The sequence below is a fragment of the Adiantum capillus-veneris genome, chromosome 17 (genome assembly GCF_014529385.1).
Source record: "Adiantum capillus-veneris isolate H3 chromosome 17, ASM1452938v2, whole genome shotgun sequence".
Classification (NCBI taxonomy): Eukaryota; Viridiplantae; Streptophyta; class Polypodiopsida; order Polypodiales; family Pteridaceae; genus Adiantum; species Adiantum capillus-veneris.
This window is the reverse complement of record NC_140947.1, coordinates 150,781,812-150,795,040: the sequence shown is the minus strand read 5'-3', so window position 1 is coordinate 150,795,040 and position 13,229 is coordinate 150,781,812. Positions and strand designations below refer to the sequence as shown.

At 42.2% G+C, this 13,229-nt stretch overlaps 1 protein-coding gene and 1 pseudogene across 3 annotated transcripts in view; one reads left to right on the top strand and one right to left on the bottom strand.

Moving 5' to 3' along the window:
- LOC147438323 (uncharacterized) overlaps positions 1–5,437 on the bottom strand; it is a 56,120-nt gene extending 50,683 nt beyond the window's left edge. For all 3 annotated transcript variants that reach the window (XM_086487606.1, XM_086487607.1, XM_086487608.1), the window contains exon 1: positions 5,205–5,437. The gene's annotated coding sequence lies outside the window, so the exon portion shown is untranslated. The remainder of the gene's footprint in view (positions 1–5,204) is intronic.
- A 933-nt stretch (positions 5,438–6,370) lies between these two features.
- On the top strand, positions 6,371–8,287 carry LOC147438322 (scarecrow-like protein 9; annotated as a pseudogene).
- The last annotated feature ends 4,942 nt before the right edge of the window (positions 8,288–13,229 follow it).

The following is a 13,229-nucleotide window of genomic DNA, read 5'->3' as shown; positions in this document are numbered from 1 at the left end:
CGGCAGTTCTTAGTGAAATTTAAGAACTATTCAGTGTTGAATGTGAAGTGGACGGAGGAGGACCTAGCAGATACTCCTCAAATTTGTGAACTTTACCTTGAGGCTTTCGGTTTAGCTACGTCTAATTCGAGACACGGAACTACATCGGGCCGTGTCGACTCAATTGACTTGTGATTGAATTTTATAAAGGTTTTAAGTAAATCTCTCTCTCTCATGTCGCAACAGATTCCAAACTTGGGGTGTCCAAGTTTGTTACAAGAGGTGATGGCGATCCAATGGTATAGAGCTCGTATTGGTTCTCCAAGGTGATGAGCTTGAAGAAAGACACCGGAAGGTAAACGGCGAGGAACCTTTGGTTTTAGTCTTCCATTGTTTCCTGGCAAGCATTTTCACATTACCTCATTTTGTCAAATGTTGTACTTCAAATAGGGATGTCATGTGGCTCCAAGCATAAATATCTTTGGGAGCTCGCCAAGTCCTTGGAGCATGCGGCTTGATAGCTATTGAACTCCACCACTGCATAACATTATCTATGAGAAATCCCGTCGCTCAAGTAATCTTGGATTCTTCTGTGTAGCTCCCCAAGGCATAAATGGTATCAAATTGCAGCAGGAACTGTGAGGCGTTCTTCCTATTTTTCACAGAGGAAAAGGTTTTAAAAAAAAAATCTTAGATCCACCATCCTTGAAGTCCTTTGGTTGATTCGCCGCAAAGCGAGGATGTAGATAATAATAGTAGAAACCATAAGCACTCCAATCATTGTATCCGGGTGGAGGTGGGAGAGATGGTGGCAATAGCGATGGCAAAGGCGGTTGCACTGGGTACACATCAAGTGATTGAACCATGTTCCTGAAAACTGCCCAGATCGGAATCCACGGCTGAGTAAATTGTCAAGAGGCTCTTGTGCTTGCTAGTGCCCAAGAAGGAGGAACTACTTGTCTTAGGTGCAGCGGAATGATTGTTTGCGCTTTGCTCAAGATGAGTGCTCCCAACTGTGCTCAAGGTTCCTTTTGTTCTTAATGGAAGGTGCTATGATCACAAACAAAGTGAATGGACACTGTGCGTGCGAGTGTATGAGACTGAGAGATAGAGAGAAGAGAGATACGACACCAGGGACGTAAAACCCTCCTCCGAAGGCCCCACTCTCGTCGGCGAGAGTGGTCTACTTATTGATTGCACAAAGTGGTACAATGACGATGCAATGGACTGATGCAATCTGGGACTATGCCGGTGATGACGACGACGACTTTATGGCTGAAATCTGTGGTCTTCTATCTACTAAAAATCTGCTAATCTTTGGGCTGTTTTGGGTGGCTGAAAATGACTGTTTTGGCTGCGTTTTCAAGGGCTGAAAATGGGGGTCTTCTGCAATGCTTCAAGGGCTGAATCTGCTACTGTGGGGAATGCTGAAAACGCTGCTGCATCTGCTGCATTTATGGCTGAAAATGAAAACGCTGTTGCATCTGAAAAACGCTAGCAAAATCTGGGACTGCTGCTGGCGTTAGTGCATGTTGATGCAACCGCTAAGGATCTGGTCGAGGAAGCTTTTTCAATAAATTTACCAACTAGTCCATTTTCCATGAAAAGCTTCCTCAAAAGCTCCCTCCAAAATCTCTCTCGGCTCCCCTACTCTAAATAATCGAAGATCCACGTCCAACTACGTTTTTCTTTTTGCTGGAGCAATCATGTCATGGAGATCATGTCTCCAAAATTCTACGTCATCTTCCACCACAGAGGCAAAGTATGTGGCGATCTTGGGAAAGCTGGAAACGCCAAGGCTTGGTGCTTGATGCGGTGGAAAACTGCTAGGAACAAAAAACGCTAGGGTGCTGAGGGTGTAGCTAGGATGGAGACCAAAAACGCTGGGGGTACTGCTGGGGTTCTGCTGAGAAGGTGCCTGTTGAGCATGTGCTCCTGCTGCCTCTTCTGCCAGAAAGTGCTAACTTGGGTTTGCTTATATATTAACTTAGCAAAATTGCCCTACCTACTTTTGTTGGGAAGTCACTTAAAAATAATAAGTGAAAAATACCAAAAATAGGGAAAATAGGCTAAATGCATTGGAAAAATCCCCTAACTGAATCTGATGGATTCTGAAGGAAATATTGATGATCATGCTGTGTGCAACCAGAGGATATGCATCTATGCTAAGTGACTGGGCATGCACGGTCTACAAATAGACTCACAAAAGTGCCAGATCACTGCTAAATCTAGACTGACTGGACTGACTGAACCCTGATCATGCTGTACTGAACCCTGATCATGCTGTAGCTTGTCCACGGACACATAGGGTTGGATGTGTCACATGACAACTTGAGGCAAGAGAGGTGGCAAAATGTAAGTTAAGAAACTATTGAAAACTCTACAAAACTGGGAGATTTGTTGAGGATGTTTTGAGAATGTTCATACATGCTACCACATCATCAATTTTTATGCTAATTTGTCTTTGAGAAGTCTTTAAAGGGTTTTAGGCCCCTCGGCCACTGATCTGCAAGTTGTTAGGGTACGGATTTGATCCTGAGCCCTAAGTCTTCAGTTAAATTTTAGGCCCCTCAATCGGCTTCAATAAGTTTAGGAAGTGTCCTCTAGAAATCTCCATGGACCACAAGCAAAGAAGTGAGGAGGAAAATACATAAATAAAAAGGCATTTGGATTCTACCGGTGATGCAAAACCTACTAAATAATCTAACTCCTCAGCTACATGAGGAGACTCACTATCCTAGTCTCCCTAATGTTTGTTGTAAGGGGCACGTGCGACTAAATCTCCAAAGAATCAAGAAGCTACTAAACTGGCCTATCCTCGGGCACCTCACGCTGATCCTAGGCTGCTCCAACTGCTGATCCTCATGCTCCATTGTCTCTCCAAGCGCTCTGAAGCATCCTCTCAATCCTGATTTAGTAAAGCGTCATCGACTAGCTCCACCCCTCAATATAACTCCTTGAATTTGGTAGAGCAAGAAGCTAAGCAAGATGGGACTTTTGATGCAGGCGATTTTCATATTTGACATAATGTAGTTCAGCTGCGTTTCGGCAACTTCATTTGAGTAGAGAAGCCAATTGATGAATCACTCTGTTTGCGAAGAGCATGCAGCAGCTCAGTCCAAATGGCTGTCAAAATGGTGGATGTAGGGGAGGACTGTGAGCCCAGAATGTGGGCACATCGAGCCTTCCACATGGTCCAAAGCGTGATGCTGCCTATCGTGGTGAAAACTGTGTCCTGCTGGCAAAAATCCAACTATAGTTAATTGGTGCAATCTCAAGCTTGACTCGCCAATTCTCTCTCTCTCTCTCTCTCTCTCTCTCTCTCTCTCTCTCTCTCTCTCTCTCTCTCTCTCTCTCTCTCTCTCTCTCTCTCTCTCTCTCTCTCGTTCTCTCGTAACTCCTCCAAGTGTCCAGTGGCAGCTCTAAAGAAGTCTGTGATCTGTCTCTGAGACTGGCTAGCCTCTCCTCTCATCAGGCTCTCTCTGTGTCTGCGCAGCTCTAGCAAAAACAAACCCAGGCATCTCTGATCCTCGTACCGCATGACTCTAGAGAATGGTCAAAAGCCCTCTCTAAACAAGCAATGGAAGCGACCTCGTATCTCGTAGTAGACGGGGCAATGGCATGTGTAGTGCAACTTTGTCTCAGGCTCGATGTCACACAAGGGACATGTCCTGGCCTCTGCTGGTACTCCGTTGTATCTCCCAGTCTCGATCCGCAGCTGGTGTGAAGATGTGCGTCTCGATCCGCAGCTAGTGTGAAGATGTGCGTATCTGGCCAATAGCACATCGTGTCCCATGAGACAAGTGGGTGTCCATGTATCTGGGCCTTGTCACAAAACCATCCTACGTAAGCTAGAGGAGATTGATGAGATCTGCCAGCGACCGATGTTGGATCTACTGTGGATCCAGCTAGCTGCTTAGTTCACACCTAGCAGTTTAGGATTCCATAGTATTTTATTTTGTCATTCTGTTATTTTGTCATCTTGTTACTCTGACTTTGTATCAGATCCACCACATTGTAACTTTCTGGTCTCATAGGTCACTTTGGCCCTTTGAAGACGTTAATATAACATTTCATTTCATCTCTCTCTCTCTCTCTCTCTCTCTCTCTCTCTCTCTCTCTCTCTCTCTCTCTCTCTCTCTCTCTCTCTCTCTCTCTCTCTCTCTGGCAATTGTCTGTGACGGCGTGTTTATCCCATATGTGCTTCAACATTGTGCTATTTTGACAAAAAATGCTAGCCACCTAACATAAACAAGTGTGTGCACCTATGGCCCAACCTCCTATTCACTATGTACCAAGTGGCTATATAAGAGATACTTCTTGATCAATTTCTCAGAAACTTCATACTGTACTAATCAATCTCAAAATTCAACAAAGAGCCACGTTTCCACCAAGTGAGCACAATTTGTACTACCTTTGTGATGCCTGAAACTTCTTCTTTAAATTTATTGTGTACAGTGTACCTCTCCAAGCTGCCCAACGTACAGCTTTGAGAGCAATACAGGGAAAACATTGCATTGCATTCTAGCCCTTAGTTGTATGTTGACTTTATGACCTCCTGTTAATGGGGGACATTTGAGGTTGTGAAATGCCAGTATGGAGTGATATCAAAACTCAAGTTCACTTCTTCACTCAAAGTTTGCTCCAGTAAATGACATCTACAATCCTTTGATTAAAAAAGTGGTCGCGTAGCACTTAAATCATTGTCCTCCACTAGATCGTTCAAATGCTTTCAGTAAACAAAATCTGCAAGCCTCTGATCAAACCTTTCAAGAAAAGGCAAAGTGGCCAGCAACAACAACATAGCCACATGATGAAGAAAAGCGTTAATAAATCATAAGTATGCATTAAAAACATGAAGTAAGACAAACAGGATGTTCACTAGACTCAATGGTCAGTTGACATAGAGATTACATGCTGATGTAGCAGCTGGACACTAGCCAAGATTTCCATAATTGTTGAAACATAACAGCCCCTCTAGCAAGCATACCCCTACCATGCTGCACCAACAGCCAGAGGCCTTGTTTGCATTTTAAGTGCATAATGCTAGAAACCATATTTCAGCGCTCTTTAAATGCAGAGATAGCACACAAAAAGCGAGAAAATGTATAGCCCCTTCCCTGCCAGATTACACAGCCTGAAATTGTATGCTACTTAGCTTTTTGGACTTAACCACTGTCTGCATCGACATCAAGGCAAACACTAAATTAGACGTCTGAACTTACTCAAAATATGTTGAAAAGCGCTGCTTTGGTAAGGAGAGCATCGCCTTCATGAGCTAGATGCGCGCAACAGTGACCCAATTGATTTCCTAAAACGCTCGATCGCAAGAGGGCGGCCCAGAGCTTTGCGCAAGGATATTGACAAGGTGGGCGCTGAAGAAAAACGTTAGCGGGGAAGCTTAAGCTGCTGCGTGTCCGATTGTCTGCGTGTGGCAATGAAAATAAAGGGTTGAAGTAGGGGTTGAAATGAAGAGCCGAGGTGGACTGCCACGTCACTTCAAAGTCGATCAAGGTACACGTAGCTGCCGCATCTCTCTCTTTTAGGGGAGATAACGACATATCTTGTTTTAGGTATAGTTTTACAGCTTGAACAAGATACATGAGTTGTGATCATAGAGGCCATATTTATGAAACAGTGTAGGGTGTACATGTACAAGAGTATGCTGAAATTTATACTAGCTCGGATGTATGAGACTAAAGAAACTATCAAGGATGCCAGCATACAAATGAAAGACGAGTAGTATGATTCTGGAGTACGATGTTGTTGCACAAGTTTTGGCAAATCGTTATGTTGTTGTTGACTACCTTACAACCTTGTTTCCAGTTTTGTGACAACTTGTCTATTTCAAACTATAAAGAGGCTACTACTTGCAATGCCTTCCTTTGTTTGTTTGTTGTTCGTTCTTTCATATGCATATTCTTCTTTTTTGAGTTATGGGGAGGCGAGTTGTGTTCATCCTGCATCGAGATATTAATCCTTTATGGGAGTTTCACAACTTGGTATACAAGCCGCTCTTATGAATGAGTGCTTTTTCCGTGTTGTGCATTTGTTGTTTGTAGCTCTAGTCATCGTGTCATCATTTAACAGATATACAAGTCGATGTAATATGTGCACGCATGCTTCTGCCCAAATATCACAATTGAAAAAGGAAGCAAAAAAAAAAAGTCATGAAAATCCAATGAATACATGGGAAACACGACAATACACAAATATGGCTGGGAGGTGGCACCGTTCTCACCCATTTATATAATACATAGGGATGTGTCTTTCCCCCGTCTGTCCTTTTTTGTACCCTGGTGTTGGAGTTGCAATATGCTCATCTCTGGTGTCCGAGGATGACCTTTTTCATCATATTTTTTCCAATGCAAGACTTTTACATCGTTAATGTATGTTGAATTCAAACTTTAGCTATGTTGATGGATGGCAGGTATGTTCCCAACGACAAAATACATTGCTATTTACTTCATCTCCGCTAACACAACCTGTTTGAACACTATGAAGGAGGAACTCTCTTCCATACAAATGCACACATAGTTACTCATGCATGACATAATTGGAAGTGGATACCGCGAGCGCTATCTCTGGATGCGAGTTGTTTTGGCATCAAAATTTCATCAAATGCACATTGGTGCAGGCAAGATATAAGGACTAAATTTTTAGATTTGTTTGGGCTTGATTACGCTCAAAATTTCCAGGTTTCAGTAGTGTATATACAGTGGACTGGTGTGTGGGCTTACGGGCCCTTGTGTGTGTGTTCTTCTTTGCTTTGGGCTTGGGGATTCTAGACATTTGATAGAAGGCAGTCTAATAGCTCCTAGTAGATGGATCTCTCTCTCTCTCTCTCTCTCTCTCTCTCTCTCTCTCTCTCTCTCTCTCTCTCTCTCTCTCTCTCTCTCTCTCTCTCTCTCTCTCTCTCTCTCTCTCTCTCTCACACACACACACACACACACACACACATCGTTTTTCCCACTTCTACAGACAACACATCAATCTTTCATCTTCTATTTGACATCCCTCTACTGGAAGGACAAAAAAATTAACAACAGACATTGTATACTAATGGAAAATAGTACATGAAGCAAAAAGAGAAAACACAGTACACGAATCATACATGTGGCATGTACAAATAGATCTTAGAAAGCATTGCTTGGGTTCCTACAACATGCTTTGTAATGTGATGTGGACATCACAGTCTCCGTCAATAAAGTGAATTCTCTCCACACATGTGCGCACAATGTTGTCGGCTTGGATGAAGCTAGTGTGTTGGCTAGTAGAGGAGCCGAAGGACTCAAGTACTAAGAAATTTGAAGGTCTAAAAGGCTACAAGATTGTGTGCATAGAGGTCTTCTTCTGCGTTGGTGCGATAGTGAATGGGTCGTTCGTGACTAAACGTTAGGATCATTCAAGAGACGTTGGGGATGCTAACAAAAAAGAGGTGGGTTCCTTGGGCCTTTTTAGCTGACCAAGCACTATCGAGCTGCATGTGCCCCCCTAAGTGTCTTCTAGATGAGCCCACCTTGAGTTCACAACTTGAACTCCTATAATATATTTATAGGAACGATTATCAATGGAAATACAAATATTTGTGTGTGGATGTGTCTTTCCATGTCAAGGTTATCAAAATCAAAATTGTGATTCTTTTGCTTCTGTATATTCATTTGTTTGTCTGCAAGTTTAGGTAGTTGCACTTGTGATCGCACATTATTCAATGTCCCATGCCCAAACTGATGCTACTTTGTGACAGTGGAGGAAACCGGTCAACGTTTAGCAAAGTGTGCATCATTGTTCAAGGTTCCCTTCCATTTAGTCCATGGGTTGGGATGTCGGGGAAGAAATACTAGCAAGATTTTGTGAGCTCAAAGAGGTTTCGAGGGGAGGTATTTGTGGCTACAGCTACATCCTTTTTGCAGTTTATGATGGACGTCATATTGGATCCACGACCCATAAGGCTAACTGGATTTAAGAACTTATGTGACACCTACATGGATGTGTTCATAAAAGGGTGTTGTGTCTGCTGCCTACAGTACTTCCTTCTATTCAGCTTGCTTCAAGGAGGCTCTCTTTCACTTTACCTGTATTTTTTACGTGCTTGACACTTTCATCGGAAGGAAAAATCAAGGTAGGTTGGTTTGAGAGTGAGGTTTTAGGCAAGGCCATTGTGAGTGTAGTGGCATGCGAAGGTTTGCTAGAAGGGAAGACGCCGCGGGTCCTATGCTACATGTTACACACTCTTATCAGATCCATCGCATTGATCGCACCCGAGTGTTTTGCATGTTCATGCCTACCTCGCCTCCAGTCCCATTAGTTTGCCTCTACATACGGGATCCCAACACGACTTATGGGAACAACTTTCTGCCTGCATACCTAGCCCCAACCCAACACACAAGAACTTTACTAATGGTTTGTTACTTAACATTCTCATGTGCTCCTCTTGGCAATTAAGCTAGGTGCAGACCTGCTCTGTTTCTAATCTACCTACTATTGTAGTGCCTTGCCTACTATGTGTCTCTCGCTTAAGAGTGCTCTAAAAAGTGTCAGTGAGACGGATACACGTAGTTAGTAAAAGTGACATCCGCCTCTTCTTTTCTAATATTAGGCTTGTTTTTTTTGTTTGGTGTCTTTTTTTTAAAGGGGCTTTGTCTCGTTTTTTCTCCTTACAGTATGCACTAGAAGAGCCTTGAGACATAAAGGTAAAACCGTCTCTTCTCTTCCCTCGCACTCGTTCGTACAATGTGATCTCTCTCTCTCTCTCTCTCTCTCTCTCTCTCTCTCTCTCTCTCTCTCTCTCTCTCTCTCTCTCTCTCTCTCTCTCTCTCTCTCTCTCTCTCTGTGTGTGTGTGTGTGTGTGTGTGTGTGTGTGTGTGTGTGTGTGTGTGTGTGCACATGCACGCAAGGAGAAGGGGCTGAATTCTATTACTTGCAAAGCCCCTCAAGAGCCCCTCATGACGTCAATTAAGGGAAAGTGCAAAACTGCTTACGAAGCATGATCAAAGGCAACATCTCAAAATTGTATACAACTGGCCACATGGGCAAACTAAAAGCTAAAAAGCTAAGAGAAAACCTCTCTCCTAAAGAGAGTTAAAAGTGCCATGGCAAGCTAAGAGGAAAGAAGATGACAATAGCCTATGAAAGATACCACCAAAAGCTCACTCATCAACTACATACCAAAGACCGAGACCACCAAATAGCTACTAGCAGTGATGTGGAGTAACGAACGGCTACCATGGCAGTAGCTCAATGACAGGCAAAGCCCGCAAACTGATACTATCTAAAACCAAGGGCTGTGGAAAAACAAAAGGGAGGGATTAGTCGATGGTAAAGATGATAGAGAAGAATCAAGTGGCATCACTTAGAAATCTACCATAAGAGACCGTAAGAAGACCAACAAGGGGCTACAATTGAAGCCAACAGGGTTGTAACAAGGTTTGTCTTCACCACTATTTACCTCGTGGTTATGTGAGCATTTGTTTCAAAAACCCACTAGCATGGCTTGTTCAAAGTAAAGTGCTACCTAAGGTCTAAATTCATCTACGGCCTTTTGTTACATTGTCTACATTTCATCACTCTATGTCCCTATGGCTCCTCCTCCCCCTCTAGCAAAACCCCTACCTTCCTTCTTGTTGTGTGTGGGCACGCTCCCCTTCCCTTTTAGCTAGAATCAACCATCCAAGAGAACAACCTCAACAAATCTCGATAGCCCAACAGCCTAATAGCCCCCTACTCAATGGGAGTACACTTGCTTTGTCTCCCTCTATGGAATCATGCCGTATGCAACTCGTAGACGACACCTAAGAGGAGATGCATACTAACAAGATATCATCTAGTATAGAGGACAATCCACTTCCTAAAGGCGGAGGGAACTCCAAGAAGGTAGTGAAGGAACTCTCAAGACCACCATATAAGATCCTAGAAAACCTCGTAGAGAGAGAAGAGTGCCACAAAGCAAACAAATAAGAAAGCACAATCACAACTGAAAAACAAGAAAACCCAAAACAAAAACAATAATAGCAAACAAAAAGAAACAAAAAACACAAAACCAAAACCAAAAAAGCAAACGAAAAACCATACTCAAAATACAAACTTCACACTCCCACATACACACACCCAAAAGCAAGTCTTGAGACTACAAATAAAACAACAAAGAACACAAAACCATGCTCCACTCACTCACCCAAAACAAACATGCACACACACACACACACACGCACACGCACGCACACGCACACTACTATTGCTACATGCCCTCATTGGTTAAAACATGGTCTTTTTCCTTAATGAATTGACCCCAATTCACCTTATGGAACACAAAAGTCACTCTTGCACTCGCTCACCCTCTTTACGGCTAGAATCACTCTGGAACTAATCTCGTTTTCTTTCTTTTTCCTTGACCGGCAAGGGTCTGTGGGCACACGTACCCACTCAAAGGTGGCTAGTTTTTTGCTTTTTGCACTTGGTTACCTCTTATACATTTTCCTCGTGGGAAGTTACCCTTATAGAGGGTGCATAGTAAATGTAACCTCGTGACGATAAGGTTAAACGTGGAGGTTTAATTCTCCTCCTTCTACCAATGTCCGCTTCACGCCCCTTTTGTCGTCTCTCCCCCCTCGCTCCCCCTCTGCCGCATATCCTGCTCTCAGGTTGCCCAGTGCACCTTAACCTAAAACTACATACTCCTAGCCTCACTGAGACGCTCACATTTGTGACCCATATGGAATGGTGCCCTATCGGATCGTGCAAGTAATGATGGGAGATATTGATCATGGCTCATCATGATGCTTCAACCTCAACCTGCTTCGATTTAAAGAGGTGTGGGCACTTTTTGCCCTACACTTACCCTTGATTGTGTTTTAGTGTGTGTATTTGAAAGAAAGGGGTGTGCTCATTGCCGCTTACTGTGTGGATATGGAACTCACAGAGCAACCTTTGCAGGTTTGTGGAACTACTTGCCTTGGTTTCGTTATGCGATGTAGCGCTTTGATCACAATATTTCACTCTTTCGAAAGGCATACTTTGTCGGGGTTTTCAACACCTGTTTTGCTTTACTTAAGAGTTTAGGTGTTATAGTTAGGGACACACAAACCATTGGTTTATTAGAATTTATGGATGTATTCATCACTATTAATTGGTGCATACCGTTAAAAGTAAAAGAGTTTTAGAAAAACCTCTGCTCGATTGCTATCGTTTACTATTCAAAGGCTCCTGGAAATTTGTTATAATCCATGCCCTTCAAATGTGGGCTTGATGGAGTCTCAACATGTTGGAGATAGGCCCCTATTTTTGTATACGCGGCTTACATTGGTTTGTGTTTTTTTTGTGGTACTTTGAGGTAAGTTGCACCATCTAAGACGACATACATTGGTTTGCGTTTTTTTTATGACACATTGAGATACTCGTTGTATGATCATTGGTATTAGGTGGGTTACAACACCTAGGGGATGATTCCTTGCCCAAGGGGTTCTAGCTACATTGGCATACTAGTGGAATTACTGTTTTTTTAAACCTTGCTTCACGTTGTACAATGGGCTAATGTAATTACTGCATGTTATGGTTTTGGGTTTTTTAATCTTGTAGGCGCTTAGTGATGGTTCTCACATCATCTACAGGGGTTTTTTTTTTTTGCTAAAGGAGCTATATATAGAGGTTTTTTGCCTTACATGCAACACACGACATCGCTACAGTAGTTGGTTTTTTGATGGGTACTACATTTTTTTAGTTTCCAAAAGAAGGGACCTCATTTGGGCATAATGATTTGGTATTCATATGTGTGGTTGAAGCCTATGCCAAACTTGAGCTAATTTTATGGAGCAAACCACACAAAAAAACAGGGCTTGAGTTTCTGGGATAGAGGCAGTATGAATAGGACCGCGAGCTCTTGCTTGGTCTTGATGTGTTTTTGGACTAATTTTGGCTACTTTATAAAAAATTATACAGTCTGGTAGCATTGTTGAAAAGGTACTTTTTTTTTTTGGGCTCATATTGGGAGTAATTTACTTGGATCAAAAGGGGTGGTGGCCTTCCGATCAGAATGATATGTATGTATATAGCTACGTTTTTTTTTTCTAATGGGGTTATATAATAACCTTATCTATAACAACTACAAAAATCTACCTAGGTCTATAAAGAGTGATGACCTTTTGACTACATGCACCTAAATGAACACTAAAACAATAAATACATAATTTTTTGACATAACTGGAATTAACGATTACTATGGGCAATGGTTTTAAGTTAACAAGGTCATAATCTGGACATAGAATAACAACCAATATAGTCCATTGACAACCTGTAAAATGCATTCAAGGCTAACATATTCGTTGTCTTGTTTGAATGGATGCAGGTGAAGACTCTCTCCTTTCTTGGAATTTTTTTGGCCTAGCTGTTGTCCATCCTTCATGTACCAGCCTCTTTCTACTTTATGGAGCAAACAACACAAATCATCCTTTATACTTATACACTAGAATGAGACCTCATTCTCATAGCAATGTACAAAAATAATTCTAAGATGAGTCGTTTTTGTGTTACCCTTGGTCACTTGTCTAAAGCAAGCTGTCTTTTGAATTGTTAAGTTCATTTGTGTTTATTTATTAAAGTAAAATAGCTACACACACGTCCTACACACAAGGCTATCCTAGTTTTCAGGAGAAACAAGACATTGGCTTTAGAGACTTGTTTGGATTATAGAGCTAATTTGGACCCATTGTCTATAATTCGTGTTTAGGTTGGATGGTGCTAGGTGGCCCCTCTTACACTATAATTATAGATACCTGCTCACAGCTATCATAGTCTCCTAACTTTGCCGGTTAAAGGGTTGCAAGTTTATCTAACGTTACTACTAACCTTGATTTTTATATAATCTTTTAGGATCGCACTCATTATAAATTGGCAGCGCATGAGAGTCATCCCGGACCCGGAGAAGCATGCAAGAATTTTAGAAGAAAAAAAAGAATTTACTTAAAAGATCACCCCCAAAAAAATCCCTTGTCCTTAGAACTAGGCCCTTGCTTGCCCAAAAGGGCAAGAGCATTGTAACTACCTACCCTACGTAAAATCTTTCTAACTCGTCAAATCATTTGTTACAGGCCCTTGCTCTTTCTCAAGGTCTGGAATTATTCTCTGAACCTCTTTCTGTGGTAGCTTTCCTTGTCTTGAGATGTATTAGCAGCTTGGAAGCATCACAACTTATTTATGAATCGACTTTAGCTTCAGGTAAGAAGTCTTCTATTTTGCACATGCTATCTTTTAATGAC